Source organism: Struthio camelus, chromosome 12 (genome assembly GCF_040807025.1).
Source record: "Struthio camelus isolate bStrCam1 chromosome 12, bStrCam1.hap1, whole genome shotgun sequence".
NCBI lineage: Eukaryota > Metazoa > Chordata > Aves > Struthioniformes > Struthionidae > Struthio > Struthio camelus.
Genome location: NC_090953.1, coordinates 25,489,810 through 25,503,161, shown reverse-complemented (window position 1 = coordinate 25,503,161; position 13,352 = coordinate 25,489,810). Strand labels below are relative to the sequence as shown.

Here is a 13,352-nt window from a genome sequence, read left to right as displayed (position 1 = left end):
TACAGCTTGGTTTTATTTCCTAGATCTTAAAGGAACAAGCTTCAATGAACAAATGAAACTTATTAACCTGTAACTCCTTATTCTAATGAGATGGAGACCACGTACTTTGTAGTTCTCTCTTTTTCAAGTCCCAGTTAGGCTTCAAAGGTCTCGCCTTTAGGAGGCTTGTGAAGACTCACTTTTGCTGTTGCTTTGTGGCAAAACGCTTTTGGCAGGGTTGGAGTAGTGGATAGCAGCCTACTGGTTAACATTGGGAGGGAGGCCTTGTAGCAATGTATGCATTAAAAAACTTTTTAGATGGAAATAAACACTTCCGAAATGCATGCTCTGTGTGCTTCCACGAGGCAGCGTGGTTCTTGCCTGCCCAATGGGCTATTTTAGCTGGCTTAACTAGTGCCAGAGCATCAGTGCCAGGTTAGATGGTTCGGAGGCCCTCAGGTTCTCTGGATGATCCTCCAGCAACTAAGATCAGGACTGCAGGTGCTTAAAGCATCTGATATTGTTTCCCAGCTGTCCTCTGTTTGGAAAGGTTTTGACAAGTTTCTGCTTCTGAAATAGCTCTGTGCAGTGCTGGCAGCGCTAAGGCTTCAGTTTTACTGGTGATAGATGCAACAACAGTGATGGTAAATTACTAGTTGGTCTGTGTTCTGCTGTTGTGGAAAGAATATCTGTGCTGAAATTGATATTCAGTGGTTAAGATCCAAGACTGATATTAGGCTCCAAACCAATATGCAGTCCTTTGTTTTTGTCTAGATTTACAGGATACAGCACTGGCACTTAGTGTCTTTTAGCATTTCTAAATGTTAGTCGTTATTGTGCGTGCCAGAGTTCCTTCACTTGTCAAGATCTATGATTTGGAGCATGGTATTTTAGAACCAGTTGTTCTGTTCTTTCTGGTCTCTGCAGAAAACTAAGTGCTTCAACTTTAGGCAGACAACATGATCTAAGGCAGGGTTTGCGGGGTAACTTTTTGGTAATAGCTCAGAGTTTTGGCATGCAGCATACAGGCTGGGGGACTTGAGGTTCTCTGCATCCTCTTGGCTGGGGATACCACGAAAAGAGGTTTAGATTCATCCCATACACAGTTGTTTTTGTAGGTTGGATGGTGAGGCAGCTCTCTTTGCTGCGACTCGTTTTCAAAGGCTCTAAGGAATGGAACGTGACTTTCAGGCATCTAGTTGGCCAATATATACTCAACATCTTCTGCAAGAAACCTTGAACTCATTTTGATTCCCCCTCCCCCCACAGTGATCTCAGTAGTCCTGTTCGCTCCTCCCTCCATGAAAGGTGATAATTCAGTAGACACTCATATTTGGCTTTCTTGTACTGGAATAGATCCTTCAGGGTTTGTGAAGGCCTGCAGGGCTGAGGCTTTCTAGATATTCCACTGTGATTCTAAGTTCTATAACTTTTTTTCATGTAGAAAGCTTGCAGTGATTCTGGACTTTGAAACTCAGTTGAGTGCTGTGCTACTTCTGTGGGTTTCTGCTGATACTGATCTTTAGACCCAATGCAGTTAATGCTACTGCTAGAGAATCTGAGTCATCACCATCATTTTGGCTTTGAAAATTATTAAATGTTTCACAAAGCTGTTCACTGTGACACCTTTTGGTAAACTGGAACTTGTCTTCACAAACTGTTCAATCCGTCTCTGGTAACATTTACAAAAGCTTGGAATAATCCCTGCGTTCTAGCTGATCAGCTCTTCTATAGCATGCTGTAATTGTAGCACGAGGCATGTTAGAGTAGGAAATATGCTTGCTAAGGAGGTGTTCTAAAATACATTTGTGCTGAAACCCCATCTGTTAAATCTTCTTGAACTGATCTCTTACCAGCTCTAAAATTGAATGTAGTAATAATTTACACCTCTTGAGCAAACCTATCTTTAAACAGCATCGCAGTGTCCCGATACTAGTTTTGTATAGTATTTAAATCTGTCTCCTCTTTGAATTAAGGTAGGGCTCCCTGCTAATAGTTTTGAGATCATTTGCAATTAAATGGAGTTATAAGGGACTTACCCTTGTACCAGCGCTCAACACCAGTAGCCTTTCTTCAAGTAACTAATAGAATTGCCTGAGGCACAGATGGCTAAAATTAGTCTTCTAGGAAACTAGGTATGACCTTGTGTTACAAGGACCTTTTCTACTTATCTGTAGATATCAGTATCAAAATGTAAAGGCTACATTTCTGTGGTGGACAGAGCTTTGGGGATCTATAACTATGAAAAGCTTTTTATGTTGGATAATTGCTGGCGTTTCTGATGCTGCTGTTGGCAGTGATTAACTCGATATCTGGATGCAGTTCAGAAGGACCTTCAGTGATCTACTGGTACAACGTGATCCTTACCAATGAGCATTAAGGCTTCACGGAAGACAGAGCTATGAGCTATATGACTTGACATAGTGCGGATTACTTGACAATTAGAAACGTTCATTACCAACTACATTGAAGATTAGTGATTGAGAGTGGAAGTTGACTCTAAGTGGCTTCATACAGATGCAACTTCCTAACTTTGTGCCTGGTAATATTTGCCTTCAAGGTAAGGTTAAATTTATCTGTACAAAATAGTGATTTATTCTAGCTGTTGGGAGAAGTTTTTCGCATGTGAGCGTGTACAGCCCTGGACAGTTCTGGCGTCTGCTTTGTTGTGTGAATTTGCCTCCTTGTATGAAGTAAGACTATTTGCCTTACCCTTGATGTTCAACTTCTCCTTAAGACTGATTCTAATTAAATACATAATTTATCAGGCGACAGTGAGGAAGAAGTTCCCTTCCGTGTATAATCAGCCTTCTTGAGCTCTTCTACCATCCTCTCAAGTGCTAGACTCTTCTGAGGCTGGTAGTAGACTGCCAGCTGAATGGAAATGGTGGCTGCTGGGAAGTAGAACAGGATTTTCAAGTGTCTGCTGTACTTGCTTATGTTTAGGAGTGCGATGAGTGGTGTGGGTTTTTTGGCTTGTGAAAGAAACTCTTTGCAGATGAGTGGGCAAAAACCTTATTATTTGGCATGGGCATTGCTTGCCAGTTGGGACTGTCAGGACTTATCTAGTCTCCCTGCCATTGAGTCAGTTGTTATTGGCACGTTGATCTCTCCTCCTTGCTACAGATAGTACATGTTATCGTTTCATTTTTTAGGAGGGCTGAAATATTAACCTGATTAAAGATTAGGATTGTTGGGTAATAAGTTGAGTGAGTTTCAGTGCATGAATGCCTGACTAAATCTATCGCATTGTGCATTTCTGGTCACTGCATCTTTAGTGGAGTTGGAGAACATACAGAGAAGAGGTGTTAAACTGAAGGCAACGGAGCAGCTGCCTCTCCAGGAGGAACTAAAAAATCTGCGACTGTTTAGTTTGGAAGCGCTTCTTTAAACTGCAGGCAACAAAAATCTGGGTCTTGTTGTCCCAGGAGTTTGTGGAAGCTGCGAGTTTAGATGCATTCAGAAAGGGTTGAGATAAATCCATGGACAGCAGGTCCATAAAACGGATACTAGTGGGACTGGGCAGGGGTGCCCATACTGGCGTCTTTAATGCAACAGTTGCGGGTGCTGGTTGGGGAGCGTGAGGGGAGCAGGCTGCAGAAACTGGCCAGGCTCTTGCTCCCTATAGCATCTGTGATCGTCATGGTTGGAGAGAGAGTAGCGGGCTAGGTAGACCATCAGTAGGGCATTTCTTACTTCAAGTGTTCAGTTATCCCAAATTCATGGACCTTCTTCCTTTTTGGAATACTGGAAGGGTTGGCAGGGCAGCCATATTTCTGAAGGGCCCTGAAGGATGGCTTGCAGTGATGTCTCAGATGAGAAGGAGGGGAAATCTTGAGCATACTGTACCTACCTACAGATCTCACATGCTGTAAATATTCAAAGGAGATTTGACGCACAAGATACTGCGACTTATGTGTAAAGGCATTTCAAAATGGGACGGCTAGAAACTGAAATCAGACAGATAAAAATGAGAAAGAAGGGGCAAATAAGACGTTGAACATGAAGTTCCCTGTCCCTTTAGAATGAAAGAAGTTCTTGAAATTCCACCTTTGTATGCCGAAAGTGGGAGGAGGTGATCATAATGCTTCTGTTCAGCTCTGCTAGTGCGGGGTTGTGGCCAGCAGACAATCGAGCATTCCTTTCCAGACCGCAATCAGCTAATAGCCCAGAACTGGGTAGTGGCAGCAACTAGTAAAGTATGTGCACACTGATGCCTTGCTGTGTGCCATTCTAATTTTGTGAGGTGTACGTCGTGATGATAGCAATGTTTCGCTGGTGCTGCTTTGCTTGTGTTCGTGTCATGGCTGATGAACTGTGGCTTGCTTGTTGAGTCTCCCAGCTTACTGATCTATGCCTGAGGAAAAACTTAGTCTTATCAGAAATTGGACTATTAAACCCCACTTTTAGCAAGGGAAATACATACTCAGGCTTTTTAGCACGTTTGGGGAGCTGTTGATGCAGTTTTGTACTTAAGCACTGAGCCTGTGAGTTTAATCTTTGCTTGGTATTGAAATGCTCTGTTGTGGAGCGTGAAGAATTTAAGACTGTGATTGTAACTGCTGTGCCCAAAAGGGGAGGTTTTGATTCTGCCTTTCCCATGTACTGCTTCTGCTGCTTGTCAAACCTGTTTCTGAGCTGCTTTAACTCTCTAACCTGGCACAAAACTATCCAGTTACTGTTGGGTTGGTTTTGTTCCTGTTATTATAATGAGTTAGAGTTGTTCACAAATAGGTCTGATAAGCACAGGCAGGGGAGAAAACAGCAGGAATTCCTGTTCTTGGTTCTGCAGCTGTTTGGTTTGCTCCATTTTATGGAGAATACACTTTTTCTTTTTTTTTTTCCTTTTTTTTTCTTCCATGAAAGCTCTCATTTGGTCCTTGTGCAAGTTCCAAACTGCAAGCATCTTGGCTCAAGAACCTTTAGGGGAGCATACAGGATTATATCCCTAGAATTTTAGTGTTCTTAGGTGAATTTTTGACTACCGCTAGCTACAACTACATGAAACCTGGTAGTCGCTTAATAAAACTGCTTCACTAGCTGGTAAGTATTGTTGACTGGATCGTTGGCCTCCCTTAAAAGGGGGTGATATCTGGAGGAAGAGAACCAGGATAAATAGAAACTGCAAAGAACCTAAAGTCTACCAGAAGAGAGCTCTTGAGGAACAGCGGAGGCCTTGATGAACATTTTAGTGGGCTTCTCCTGGAAAAGGGTCACTTGCCTTTAAAGAGCCAGCTTTGTCATCTGAGTTTGTGGCAAGCTTTCTCCTCTGCAGCACTGAAGGCCTGAGTCTATCAGGTAGTGGAAACGGATCCCAAAGAGCAGTGTTTAGGCTACTGGTTTGTGCTTGGGTCTGAGAAGGAGTATCAACTTAGCAAGCAACTCTTCTGAGGGGCATTGAATTTAGAGTCTGGTAATGATTTAGTAAACCAATGTATTAGTGGGGGGAGGCTGAACAAATTGTCCTTGCTTTGAAGGCGGAGGGGTTCTAACCCGTGTGTTCTGATCAGTGTGTTCTAACAATGATTAAATTTTTCTTCAACATAAATAATGAAGAAATTAATCTTGCTATGTGGATCAGTGGAATCTTGCGAGAAAACTCCTTTGCCTATATGAGATTTTGGAACATGCTTGTGTTACCCAAGCCAGGATTGAAATTAAGGCAGGTATACCTGACCATGCCTGGTAAGACCAATCCCATTTGGGAAGACTTCTTTTAGAGCTGAATTAGGAAGGGGTTGCCTTTCTTCCTAGAATGGATGGGGAAATAGAAATATTCCTTGTGCAGATGCTATCAGCTCCTGAAGAGTATAAACCATGTAACTCATGTAACCTGCAAAGGATTCCTTTAAAAACAAACAAGCAAAAAAAAATCCCCCAAAATATGAACAAAGTGCAAAGGGCTAATAGTGATATTCAATGTGTGATCTAGGAACTCTGTTTCACAGGAGGATGTAAGGCGAGCAAGCCTGCGTAGAGGCACTTAAGACTGGTTGTGTTCCGACTGTTCCTTAATGCTCGTTTTGATAAGATAGAGTGGAGGTTCAAAATCCCATTTTAAATGTTTCTCTATCTTAACTCAATGTTTAATAAAGGCGTATGTTCCTTTTCAGGCCTTCTCTCTGAACTTGCAGCGTACCCAGACCGTTAATCAACACTGTTTCACTTGGTAGCCCTCTATTCTTATTTCGGGGAAAGCCAAATAGGAAGCTGCTGTTAGTTTGATGGGCCCATATGTGTGAGGTGGGGTAGCCATATTTTAATTGCTTATTTGTATAGAACGTTTTTCTGCACCTTGACTATTTCTTGTTGAATTGCCCATTTTTGCTCTATCCTCGCTGAACTGTGTTCAGCTGAACTGAAAACCCTAGGAATGAAGGGAGGATGCAAGGACAGAACGGCTTCAGACGCAACTTGAGCATAACATCAGAACTCGGCTTTCGCTGTTGTTGCATATTACTTCTACATGCAAGTAAGCAAAGAGGAAAAGTCCGTTACCTGCAGGTTATCTTCAAAACTTTCTCGTCCTTTCATGACTAGAAGAGAGCTCAGCTTTGAGCTTTGAGAATGAACGCGTGTTTGTGTAACAACTGTAACTGGGACAGAATTGTTGGTCTGTGACTGTAGTATGTGAGTGGGACTTTGGTCATCAGAGTAGAACTGTAAAGCTATCTGCTGCTTTAGTAGCTCTTACACAAGAATAAAAAGCAGATGTTTAGTTTTAGGATGTGTACTTTTTTTTTCCCCCCCGAGTCCCACAAGATCTTTCTTTCAAGCCACAGTTTCTTGCATATCTATATGTTCTGAAAAAGCTTTGGTCATCTGGAAGTGAAAAGTAAACAACTCTTCAGGTAGGCTTTTCCAGATTGATTTTTTTTTTCAGGTTTTGTAGCCTGATTCAAGCAGATCAAGGTTTCAGGAGTACAGGCTAGGAACAGAAGTGTGAAACATAGTTGTCTTAGTGAGCATCCTCAGCCCGAGAGGACAGAGAAGGAGTAGCCTCACTGAGATGTCACTGAGCCATGTAATAGCAAATGATTCCTTACTGCTGGAAGCACGTAGTCTTGCTCCCACCTGGGAATATCTCAAGGAAGCAAAGGCGGTGGAAAACTTTGTGCAATGAAACTTAATTTGGAGTCGGCAGGACTCTGTGTTCTGAGTGATTCAAAAGATTTAAAGAATTTAATTTTAAGGTATTCATGTGTTATAAGTAGGACTCTATCTGAACTTTTCCACCTGTTATCTTTAAACTTTATAGTCTCCTGGTCTTATTCAAGGCACCATTCCATACCCTTTCATCAACAAAGACTGTTGGCATCAGTTTTGAAGTCTTCAGCATTTCTCTATTAACAAAAATTAGGCTTCCTGTTATGCAGACTGTAGAAATATGTGCAAGTTTCAGTGGCTCACAAGGAATGTCAAACCTTTACACGCACAAAGATTGAACTCAGTTAGGCATGCCAGCATATAACTCAAAGGTTGTGTTTCTAAAGGCAAAATTAAGTTCTAGACCTTCTTGCAGTGCTCTGTTGCTATGTTTCAAACAGGCAGGCTACTCATGAGAGTTAGGGGAACTGTGAGGGATACATCGAGCGGTATTTGCAAGGCTTTTGCAAGCAGCAGTGTTTTTCTTTTTTATGCAAGGGTCAGACAAATATTGTTCCAAGTACTGCCCAAATACAGTGCCAGAATAACTTTTACTGGCTTTTTTTTTTTTTTCTTTTCTTCCAGTTGAGCAGAACAAAAGTAAGGAATCAGCTCTGGGATATATTCAGAGAGGAATTTGTAAATTACTGAATCCACATGGGAGCTTTACTGTAAGTGCAGTTGTTAAGGCAATTAGCTTTTGTGCTCAATTCTTCTCCAGGTGTTGAATGTAAGTATATTGTTTCTGGTGAAAAGACAGTAAAATTTACCCAGCAAGATAGGACTCTACTATTTTTCATGCTGCTGCTTCCCATCTTTTTAGGGCAAACCTAGTTTGCAAATAGCTTTAACGTCTGGTTTGGGTCCTTTATGCTCCATTGCTGCTTTACTGTGCACCAGGCATCTACCGCTGGTTGGCAAATAATGCTGCTTGCTTATTCTATACAGTCAAAACTGGTCTCTTACTTTGTGTCCATTCTGACAAGAAGTGGTTATTTTCATCCATTGCCAGTTCTTTAATGCTAGCTAGGTCAGGTCGAGTCAATGCAATCAAGAGAGGCCTATGTGGGAGGACGGTCCACTCTCTTCCATTACGAGATTTAGGAAGCATCGAATGGAGGCAGATTCAGGACAAACGGAAGGAGGTGGTTTTTCGGGCAATGAATAACAGACTCATAGGACTATCCAAAGGATATTGTGGCTACAAAAAGGTTGTGCAGATTCAGAGGGAGACTGGACAAGCTCACGCTGAGACTCCGCTGAGCGTTCTGAATATGCAGAAACATAACTGACTTGGGAAGGCCCAGAACTAAAAATAGTTGGAGGGTGGAAAAGTTGCACAGAGGAGTTCTGTGCACTTCCTCTTTCTTTTTCCCAGGTATCTACTTTCTGGTCTGAAGCAGTAGCCATAAGTAAGCTAGTTGGGCCTTATGCGTAGGTTCAGCTCTGTTGGCTTTCAGAGGACATGGCTTTAGTTGTTTTGGTGCTATCCTCAGAGCTGTATCTGTTCAGGATTTTTGTAAGGGTTTAGCAACCGGAGCAGTATGTGAATGGAGGTGCAGGTGGCATGTCTGACTGAAGTTAAAAATGTGGACTAAGTGCGAACTCTTCTGTTGCACAGTTAACAGTGGCACTCTGATGGGGGTGAGAGTGAAGGAGAAATTGTGCCCCGTGGTTGGAAATAATACTAAGGAAAACCTGTAAGCTTCAGAATGCCTTCGGATTGGGTAAAGGAGGGAAACGAGGCAAGAAATAAGAACAGTGTGAGAGTACGTCCACACACCTAGTGATTTCCATGCTGAAATGGGCTCTCAGCTCTCAGTAGTTCTTGGTTGCATTGATCCTACCTTCCTGTAAGGTGGTAGGATGAACCAGATCAGGGAACCGATCTCTGAGAAGAAGATAAAATGAATATTTGAAACGTATCTCCAGTGTGATCTCTCTGTTAGCAAACGGGGTACCAATGTGATGGGAACAAAGCAGAGTGGGAGCTTCCTTACCTGGCAATGCTTTTGAGGGGAAACGCACATGTAACTATGCAGCTTAAGTGATCCTTCCTTGTTCCTTCCTCACGCTTTCGCACTTGCACATAAGGCGCAGCTTAAATTTGCTGAACTCTCTGAATTGTCATGCCAATTCTCTTCCTGCCCCAAAGAGGCCTTCGTTGTGTGTCGGCAGAATAGGAGAGGAGTGTTTCATTTTACAAACTCATCTATTTATTGCTTTTAGCCACTAGGCAGAGAATTTACCTTTTGGGGGTGAGGCGTTAGTGCGTAAAGATGCTGTTGCTGGTTTCCCCGCTGCCACCGAAGGTGCTCTAGATCTCTGGAGTCTTTAAAAATGTTAGTGCCTTTTACAGTTTTGAAACTGTATTAATATTTTGGGGGGTTGTCTTTGCTATTTTCAGTGTTACAGACTTTCTTCTTTTTGTTAACACTTCTGGCTAAATGTCTGACACTGAAGGAGAGTGAAACACTGAACATGGGGGACGCTGAAATGCTAGGTGGTGGGATGAAACTGAAGAACATGATGTTTTCCTTGAGACTGTTCACATGCTTCTGTTGTTCAGAAAAACAATGACTTCACGTAGGGAACACAAACCTTTATCTAGACAGAGCTTTTAAATGATTGTGTGCTTTTAAATGTATTTGACTTGGAATAGTAATATGTTCCAGGTATTATGCCAAAACTGTTTGACAGTGCTGAGTTCTCCTGAAGAGACTTGCTTGCATACCAGAAATAGTCTACAAAGACCTTATTTCCTCCATATGGATGTAGAACTCCTTGGTTTAAAATTTGCTGACTTGCACATATTTTGAGCCAAGTCTGATAAAGGCTCAGTTGAAAAATGACTGCGTTGGTTTCTGGAGAGCTGATCCAAATTCTGCACGCTGCTGAACAAACTTCTCATTGTTCAAACTCGGGATGAGTGCTGGAGAGTCATGTTGGCTACTAAGATTTTGTTCCAGCATCTAATACCGTTCGGAGATGTCTCACCTTTGTGTGAAGACTTTGGAGTGGGGAAGTGTTACTTGCTGGAAAGCAGCTCTGCCGAGAAGGACCTGGGAGTGCTGGTGGACAAGAAGTTAAGCATGAGGCAGCAGTGTGCCCTTGTGGCCAAGAAGGCCAATGGTCTGCTGGGGTGCGTGAGGCAGAGTGTTGCCAGCAGGTGGAGGGAGGTGATCCTGCCCCTCTCCTCAGGCCTGGGGAGGCCTCACCTGGAGCACTGTGTCCAGTTCTGGGCTCCCCAGTACAAGAGAGACGTGGCACTACTGGAGAGAGTCCAGCGGGGGGCTACCAAGATGATGAGGGGACTGGAGCACCTCTCCTCTGAAGAAAGACTGTGAGAGCTGGGCCTGTTCAGCCTGGAGAAGAGAAGACTGAGAGGGGATCTCATCAATGTGTGCAAGTATGTGAAGGGAGGGTATCGAGAGGATGGGGCCAGCCTCTTCTCCGTGGCGCCCAGCGACAGGACAAGAGGCAACGGGCACAAACTGAACCACAGGAAGTTCCACCTGAACACGAGGAAAAACTTCTTCACTGTGAGGGTGACAGAGCACTGGAGCAGGTTGCCCAGAGAGGTTGTGGAGTGTGCTTCTCTGGAGATATCCACAACCCACCTGGGTGCGATCCTGTGCAATGTGCTCTAGAGGACACCTTCCCCCCCCCTCCCCCCCCCCCCCCCCCCCCGAGATAAAAGATCTGGTTGTGTACTCTAAGGTAGCAAATATTATCTATTCATGAGCTGCCTTCAGGGACATGAGTTTTTACTTTGTTGCAACTAAAGCAAGCTCAAAAGCTAGCTTCTCTTCTCATCCTAGCTTTGAAAAATAAGGGGGAAAAACATCTAGCAAAGCTTAAAGCTTCTGGTGTGGCCTTTTTCTCTCTCACTGACAGTTGGAAAAGGATTTTGGTGTCTGTGGAGCTTCCTCAGTTGATTTGATAGTGTTTATCTGAATACTGCGGTGAGGTCTGAACAGAAATGCTGCTTGTTGGCAGCGTGCTGAAAACAGGCGGGTGCCTTTGCTTTGCTTATGTCAAGTGATGCAGAGGAGCAGGTCCTGGGTACAGGTGCTTGGGGCCGCGCCTAGCTCCCTAAATGCTTCATAGCCCTCTGTTTTTGGCGCTCTGTAAAATAAATAATGTTTTTCCTGAGGAGAGTTGTTGGAGGGAAGCCGAAGCAACCCTACTGAAACCAGATTCTGTGTTATTACCGCATATTGTGCAAAGCCAAGGTCCAGGCAGTTCAATTTGGCATGGGTGTCACTAACCCTAAAGCCTAGCAAGTGCTCTCCAGGAGATGTTACAGGAAGTGGGCCAAGTGGCTGGAGGTACTAATTAACATGCAAAAGTTTAATTGTCTGTCAAAAGCTAGAAAAGGTCCCTTGCCCTTCTTGGTTTCAGACCACCTGCTTCATGTTCATTCCCTCTTGCCATAGCAGCTTTCTCCACCTTCTTCATCTTCCCTTCGAGAAGAGGCACAAGCCCCTTTTATTCTGCATAATGTTAGGCTTCGAGCTGTACAGCTTACCAAAAATGTTAAGACAAAATGGAGCTTGTTGCCATGGCAAACTTGTGCTCCAACCAGATTATCCACATATTCGACCATTGCTTTTTTTGCTAGAAGGGTTGGCTTTCTGTTTCATGCCATACTTGCAGCTGAATGAGGTTTCTGGCCTCTCATTTAGGTTGCTCCTCTTACGTGTGCTGCAATCACGAGCCAAGTCCTTTCCATTACTCTGGGGTATCTCATGTTTTGCTTGAGAGATCTTGGTACTGGACAGGGCTTCGGGATAAGCGCAGTGCTGCTGGGTAGGGCCGGGACAGAAGCTGAACTCGGGCTAGCTTTCGAACCTCCAACGCTCTCATGAGACTGGGAGTCCCATCTGAGAACATGCTGTTGTGGGAACATGGGAGGGCTGAGGAGGAGTCCTGTTTGCCGTGCTGCGGGTTGAAAGGTCTCTTAGTAAATGGCTTGTCTGAAGCATGGACCGAGTTTTGTAACTTGGCCTCGGTAGCAGGAAGTCACAGGGACCGACCGACGTTGGGGATTTTAAGTTGCACTTTGACTCTTCCATAATGCCCTTGTGTTCTTGTTCTTCAGGCAGAATGTGACTAATATGCGATTCCTGGCTTCAGACCTTAACCCTATGAGATGATTTATTTGCTTTTATTCCTTAAGTAAATAATTGTAATTTAGAGCAGGTTATAAATAGCTTCTTCCGTTTAGTTGCTGTGTTTGCAGATGCCAGTACTTCTTGGAGGTTGTTATTTATATAAACCAACTGAGGTAGTTTTTGACCGAAGATGCCTTATTTGGCATTTCTGTGCAGTACTTCCCCCCCCCCACTACCCCAAGTTGCAGTGCTGGGGTGTGTTTAAGGTGGCAAAAGAGCAAGCTTCCCTAGGTTAAAAGGTGTTCAGCATTTCAATATATACAATATCAGGTTCACGGGAGAGTCCTTCCACTCTTTGCCCAAGAGCATCGTTAGGACTGCTTTGTCAAGTAAATAAAAAAACATTACAGTCCCACTTTGACTATGAATATAGGTGCTTCCACATCCTCTGTAATTTAGTTTGGTACATGTTTGGCTGGTTCCAACTTGCTTTGGCCTTTGACCCGGTCAAATAATCTAGTTTTACTTGATGCTAATCTCTAAAGTTCTCCTTAATGCTTTAAAAGAAGCCCAGTATAGGGGAATAACTTCAGCTGCCTGATGTCTTTCCATTTTGGAGGGATGGATGTCGCTTAGACCTGGTAAGCTGAAGCCTTAAAAAGTGGTGTTGTGTTTCCCTCGTCCCAGCGGCTGGCTTCACTCACAAACTGGTCCTGGGTAGTTAAAGTCCAGTATTAATAATGGTAGCTGCTGTGAGCTCATTAAGACTTTGGAAGTCTCTTACAACGCAGTTGAGAACCTCATAGCTTCTCGAGGGAAGAAATTATGAACAATATTGAGAGACTGTGTGTGACTTGGACTGGACTGACAAGAAGCTTATAAAAGTACAGGGCAGAGGTAGACCTAAATTCCTTCGTGCTTCAGTCAAAGTGGTGTCTCTTGGCAAAACGGTAATCATGACTTTGACGCATCTTGTACTTGCCGTTGGAGAAAGCAAAAAAAATACTCTTCGTGCTACTGTAGAACACAGGGCTTTCTAAATGAGAAAAGTTTACTTTTGCCATGGTTAGGGTAGAGAGTAGACTGCGTTTGTTTTCCTCGCTGTGTGCT

The 13,352-nt window shown here is 43.5% G+C and overlaps 1 protein-coding gene across 2 annotated transcripts in view; it reads left to right on the top strand.

Moving 5' to 3' along the window:
• CSNK1G1 (casein kinase 1 gamma 1) overlaps positions 1-13,352 on the top strand; it is a 126,676-nt gene that overhangs the window by 9,263 nt on the left and 104,061 nt on the right. The window lies entirely within an intron of this gene.